Source organism: Papaver somniferum, chromosome 4 (assembly GCF_003573695.1).
Source record: "Papaver somniferum cultivar HN1 chromosome 4, ASM357369v1, whole genome shotgun sequence".
NCBI classification, from domain to species: Eukaryota; Viridiplantae; Streptophyta; class Magnoliopsida; order Ranunculales; family Papaveraceae; genus Papaver; species Papaver somniferum.
In genome coordinates, this window is record NC_039361.1 from 92,493,321 (window position 1) to 92,498,989 (window position 5,669).

The following is a 5,669-nucleotide window of genomic DNA, read 5'->3' on the forward strand; positions in this document are numbered from 1 at the left end:
TGGCTTATGTATGCTATCTTGATTTCTTTTTTTATGTTTGTATAACAATTTCATATGTCCTTCAGGGCGCTTATATCGATTATTGCAATCATTTCAAATACATCTTCGAGGACGAATTACATTGGCTTGACGTAGATCTACAGTACCATGAAGATCCATGGCTACCGGATGTAATTGTGTTTTCGATACACAGTGCATATTACTCCTATGTTATATGAGCATCAAATCTTAAAGAAGAACATAAACTTGTTCTCCATGAAAAACAACAATTCAAATGGTGGAATCAGAAACTTCACACCATCCCTCAAATATCATCGATTTCCTCAACGAACTACATGAATTTATTTTTTTTTTTGTATTTTAGAATATATAGAATTTATATTTGTTCATGTATTTCAATTAAGATGTACTTGATTCTTGTAAGAATTCTTAACAATATATGAAATTGGGAGCATCTGCTCCTTGTTCCTCCGAAAGAAAAAGAAAAAAAAATCAAAAGCAAGATATCGTATATACCAGCCATGATAAGAACAATTAAGTTGTCCCTAATCAACAGAGTTTAAGAATGATGTGCTATTATTTTCATATGAAAATCAACAGAGTTTAAGAAATTTGAAATGCTTGGATTTTGAGATATATATATCAATTCGTAAAACGAAAATATTTAGTTTTAGGCTAATCAATGAGATAAATACAACTAGATAACGATATGATCATCCTAAAATGCAGGAAAAAGAGGTTTCAAGAATGTCTTCCTACTCCAACCACGTTGAAAGCACACCACAATTTATCGAAGATGACCTTAGAGACTAGGTTTGCACTTTCAAAACCGTGATGCACAAGTACAAAATCAGCTTGTATTTCGGCTAGGAAAACAGCTACTTTTCATTTTAAACTTTGTATCAGCAAAAGTGATACTTTTATTTTTTAATAGAGTAAACTTTCAAAACTACCATTTCCCCGAGATTTCATTTTATTTGCCATATTCACATTTCGTTATCTTCTGTACCTCTTACTTCTCGTTTCTTCCGCAAAACCACTCCCACCACCATCGATCCACCACCACTCCACCATCATCGATCCACCACCACCCCACCATCACCGGCGAAAAAGGATGTCGATTTCTTCATTCTACTTCTCATTTCATTTTCTTCCACAGAACCACTCCCACTCCCACCATCACCGATAAATCTTTTATCTCTACTTCTCATTTCATTTTCTTCCACAGAACCACCCCACCACCATCGATCCCCCCACCCACACCATTTTTGATAGAACATCTTTGTTAAAGCTGAAGAAGGTGAGATTTGTTGATTTCTACTTGTTTCTAAGGTTGAATTTAATACTCATCTGTTAACAGTCTAATTTAATTGATGAATCTATTGGTATGGGTTTTCTAGATTCCTCTCTTAACAGTCTAATTTATGAATCTATTGGTATGAGTAGTAATTAGACTTACAATTTTGTTGGGTTTGCTCATTTTAAGGTTTGGATTGTCCAAGGTCTTTAGATTCATTCAGTTAGTTCATGGTTTTTTAAGGTATCTAATAAGAATATTCATGAAGTTTTTTGGATTTTTAGTGGTAATTTTGAGCTGAAATTTGTGTTATCTTAGTTACAGATCAGAGATAAGTAAAGGGTCTTGTTTGAATGGAAGAATAGAATCAATTGATAACATTTTTTGGTTTCCAATTTGAAAGTGAGTTTTCTTTCTGATTGCTATGGAGTTGAAGTCTCTAACTTCTGGTGCATTCTTACAGGTTGGAGGTACTATGTGCATTCTTACAGGCATAAGTGAAACAGTCGAGAGTATTGAAACTTAGCGATGGCAACGAGGAAGTTAAGCTGAGCAAGACTGCTAGACAAGCGTTGAGGAAGCAACAACAGATTGTCTCTAATTGTATGTGTGATATCTGTCAACAGAAAATACTTCCAGGAAAGGATGTCTCTACCCTTTTGAATATGATGTGTCTTGCTTGTAGCAGCAGAAATCGTAATGGGGTAAAAACACTGCAACTTTGTGTTTTAATTGTGTCTATCTGAAGTATAAATTACTCAGAAAAGATGCATTTCGTAGAAATTTAAATCCGGAGCTTTGGTTACTTCTAGAGGGATGAGCAATACCTCTTTAAGACATTACGGGGAAATCTAACTATCTATTATAGGACGACACTTACTGGTCTATTGTCAAAATTATGAATCATTCTTCTGTTGACACACAATTTTTTTAATCTTATTGCTTCATGGTTCATGTTGGAGACTTATTCTCACTTGGGTGTTCTTATGTGTTTAATGTATAAAAATTTGATGCAGACTAATTGTAAGGAGTATAGCTCAGTATCTTTGTGCTTCCATAAACCAACATGGCAGTAGGAAGTCAAGGAGTCACAAACGGGTCGCAGGGAGATGGCAGAGACAAAGTGGTTGAGTTAAGCATTGTTCCCAAAACACCCTTATCTTCTGTATTCTGCACTGAGTGCCAGGGTCGTGGCATAAATGTTGAAGAGAACTTAGAGAATCCAAGTGTCTTTTTTTCTGAGGTATGTATGTCATGACCCAAATTCCTAATTTGTTGGATTCCTATTTGCAGTTAGTTAATCTTTGTACTTGTGTAGTCAGGGTTCCAAATGTTCTGATCAGTAGTCACTTTAACAAATCTAAGCCTTTTCAATTTTTCAGATGTTCAAATTTAAAATTAAACTTCTTGATGGACACGTGTAAATAAAAATACGAGTATAAACGAGTGGCAGAGTTAGTTTAAGTAGCTGGTCCCAATCTTACTAGGACTAGAAAACCTTGAATCATTAATCTATAGCATGTGTAAATAAAAACGAGCCGCAGAGTTATTAATTTGGCCCCAACCACAGTATTGTAGCTCCACCAATGACATAGAGAAAGTCTCACTTTTTTATACAACTTGTATTTGTAAACATAAAAATGAAAATAACAATACCCCTTGTCCACACAGGTCACTGAATTCTGTTATGCTGAATCAGAACAATACCTTGCTTACACCGTGCAGCTAGAGAATGGAGAGATTAAGGTTAGTTCACCTCTTAATCAAAAACCTTGTGAAATCATCTAGTTTGATATAATGACATCAGTGCCTTGAGTTCCTCCAGTAGTATTTTTCTTATCATCGCAGAAAAAACTTAAGCATGAGTGGTAATGGGTTGCTTCCCTCACTAGATCCTTGTTAACTTCGATTTGAGTAGGAAGCTCACCCATTCTTGCCAACCTTCTTTTCCCTATATGCTTCAACTTATAGTTTATTCCACCGTGAACCTTTAACACCTCAACCATGCATAGTTGTAATGTGAGGAATACTGCATTTAAAGATTGTGATGATAGTTTTTCGAATGCTGTGTTCACTGCCAAGAGGAGCTCACCAACAGTGGTAGGGGCCTCTTCGTGTTGTAACGATTGGATCGCCCTAAAGAACCCGAGATCCAACATGTTCATGTCTGGACTTCGTTGGTGAAATTCTTGTCGAAAGAAGCAATCCATAGAAAGATTTGGCGCCGCTCACTAATATTCCTGGTGGAGAAACTTGTTCCGATGTCCATGAGTGAAGGCTCTGCAAATTCTGCAATATCAAAACGTGTTTAGGTTCTCAGTGACAATCCAAACAACAATACACACAATGCTTATTCTCCAGAAAATGGTATAAGACTCGCATCTCACACACTTCACTGTGTCTCAACTACTGTAGCTGAGAAGGTATACTTCTAATGTCTCATATCTGAGAGTGTACTATATATACTCAACAATGAAGTGCAGGAAACATAAACGACAGCAAAAATATTTTATCGATTAGGCAAAGCTTATATGCTTGTGACTCTAGCTGACCTGCTTATTTATTGTTAGTGGTAAAGCCATGGGTACTAGTGTCTGTTAATGAATATCAGCTCGCCCATGGACACTACCAGACTTATGTCCAAATGTTGAAGCCTTGATTAAAGATACACTTGTTCATTTTCTGGACTGATGGTACTGCTGCTGCATCTACTCAAGGCTCCTATTTCATGACTGTCAAGTTCAGGTAACTCTTTCATATGCCGATTAAACATTGTTATAATGTCGATTAATCTATGAACTGAGATAAACATTCTTATAATGTCGATTAATCCAGGAACTGAGATAGGAATTCTTAATTATAATGTCTAACATTAGTATCGTTTTGCAAGTTCAATTAGCGGAAATAATGACATGAAAAAGATACTCCGTGGATGCCTGGACTGGAGTAATCCGAAGAGTTGGAACTAGCTCCATAAAGGGACTATCTATGGCATACTCAGCTGCAGATAAAATTGCAAGTGGTTTTGTGTTATCTAGGAGTTGTCATTCCTTTTAAGTTTCAGAATCAGCACATCTATTGTGTCAATGGTACTGGTAAGTTGATAAATGAAATTTTAAATATGGCAGATCCCTGGAAATGGTACTCTAGACTAAGAGGCAAATCTGAAATTAGACTCTAGAATCAATTTATTATCAACAATGAAAGTGCAGGATATACAGTAATTTCAAATACACAGTAAACTTCAATTAATGATTCAACTAGGAGTATTTTAGAGGAACTGATATTTTTACCTTGGAACTTGTGGTGTTGATTTAAATTTCAAGCTGATTTTTCCTTTGAGAATCTTAGATCCGTATTGATTTTGTTGTAGTTTGAAATTTCTTTTCCAGTTGATCTCAGATATTGATATTCAAGATGCAAATTAAGGTAGGGGTTACAGCAAGTTGAGGAGTGAAGAGACAAACTCTGTGATTCTTAGATTGAAGATAAGATAATCTGTGATCAATTTGATTTTGATTGAAAGTGAAGATCAAATCATGGTAGTGATTATAACAAATTGAGGAGTAAAGAGAAGATTCTGTGATTCTCAGAAGATGATGAAGATAATGTGATTCTCAGAAGATGATGAAGATCTCCTGTACCTGTTCTGATTGAATTTGTTTCTGTTTTGATTGGATTTGTTTCAGTTTTGATCGAATTTGTTTCTGAGTGAACCTCTAACTTGATGAATTTTTGAACTTACATATCTGTAAATGGAGATGGAGGGAAGTGTTTGAAAATAGTCGAAGTTTTCAAAATTTGAATAAAACAGGTCGAAGAAGAAACTAGTCGAAGGAAGAAGATAATTATGGTATTAAATGTTTTGTTGTGGGTAATTCTGGAAATAAATTTAAAAAGCCACTCTCTCACATGCTTGCCTTAAAAATTGTGCAAATTGGAAAAGTAGCTATTTTCCTGAAACGGAGGGAGTATAACGCAATCCACCAGTTCATTTTATGGTATCTTTGCAACTCTAGTCTTCTTCACCAGTTCATTTTATGGACCTCCCATATTTATTAATCCTACAAAACGAACAAAAAATATCAATATCTACAACAACAAAGATTATTGATGCCTTGAGATGCAAAATACATAGTTTGACTTAAAATGGTTACTAAGCACTTGATATATGATAAAAGACAACAAAATTATCTATAAATAATGCATTATTAGGCACTTATCACTTTTCAATCCATGGCAGACAAATATGTGATAACATAACCATTGCTCATGTACTTATCCACCATATGAATACCAAACAAGGAATAAATTGTGCTAAAGGCATTATGGAATCAGAATTGACATGGAAAAAACTTTTGACAGAATCAGC

The 5,669-nt window shown here is 35.1% G+C and overlaps 1 long non-coding RNA gene across 3 annotated transcripts; it reads left to right on the top strand.

Annotated features, from left to right (window-relative positions):
• Positions 1-967: 967 nt before the first annotated feature.
• LOC113276129 lies at positions 968-5,175 on the top strand. Of its 3 annotated transcripts, none has more exons than XR_003324035.1 (5): positions 968-1,300; positions 1,761-2,001; positions 2,314-2,540; positions 2,969-4,392; positions 4,690-5,175. It is a non-coding gene; the product is annotated as an uncharacterized LOC113276129 (long non-coding RNA). The 3 variants fall into 3 exon arrangements; XR_003324034.1 differs by having other exon boundaries at positions 2,969-4,042; positions 4,188-5,175; XR_003324033.1 differs by having other exon boundaries at positions 2,969-5,175.
• The last annotated feature ends 494 nt before the right edge of the window (positions 5,176-5,669 follow it).